This window comes from Lipotes vexillifer, unplaced genomic scaffold (assembly GCF_000442215.2).
Source record: "Lipotes vexillifer unplaced genomic scaffold, Lipotes_vexillifer_v1.1 scaffold1129, whole genome shotgun sequence".
In the NCBI taxonomy this organism is placed as follows: Eukaryota; Metazoa; Chordata; class Mammalia; order Artiodactyla; family Lipotidae; genus Lipotes; species Lipotes vexillifer.
Genome location: NW_006789022.1, coordinates 758,213 through 759,031, shown reverse-complemented (window position 1 = coordinate 759,031; position 819 = coordinate 758,213).

Genomic DNA, 819 nt, shown 5'->3' with positions numbered 1-819 from the left:
TGGGGTGCCGGCATGCAGGAGGCTTCGAGATGGTTTCTGGAGCCGGGAGTGTGGGTGACTCCAGGGAGGATGAGGCAGTTGAGTAAGGCCTCGGGAGGAATAGGATTTTAGAAATTTAGTAAGTGACGAAGCAGAAAAAGATCCTAAGTAGAAGAAATTGAGGGTAGAGATGGCTTGGGACTGTGATGGTTCTTTGTGGAAGGGGGACATTAGGGGCAGAAAATAGGTGGTTGGCTCCAGATGGGTCAGGGCTTAACTTCAGATTCACCCGTGCCAAAGGCCTTCTGAACTCTAGGTCTTTGAGCCCTTGCCCACACTGGGGAGAAGCGGGGCGGAAACTGCCCGGCCCACAGGCGCCCAACCGGCCGCTGGGTCTCCATAGCTCCCTTTGCTGGTCGTGACGGCGAAGAAGCCCCGAAGACGCAGGGTGGGGGCCAGGGCGGCGGTCGGAAAGCGGGCTTGGGTGGGCAGCGGGTTGGGCCTCTGGTCCACAGACCCGAGAGGGCCGAGGCGCGCTCCCGCGGTAGCCCCCTCCGGTCCGGGGCCGCGCCCCGGAAAAGCGAGGTTTCCGCTGGCTCGGCTGCCGGCGCCCCCGTGGAAGGGACGACGCGAGAGAAGAGGGGGGGGGTCAGCTGGCTGCCGCTGGGCCGCGAACTTAAGGAGAGGATCCGGCCGAGGCGCGAACCGCTGATCCCTCTCCTGAAGAGCGAGGGGCGCGCACGCCCACAGGCCCGCCCGGGTCGCGAGCGCGGCCCCGGCCCCGCCCCTCGGCGCTGGGTGGGGCGGGCGCGGGCCAGGCCTCCCCGCCCCCTCCCGGGA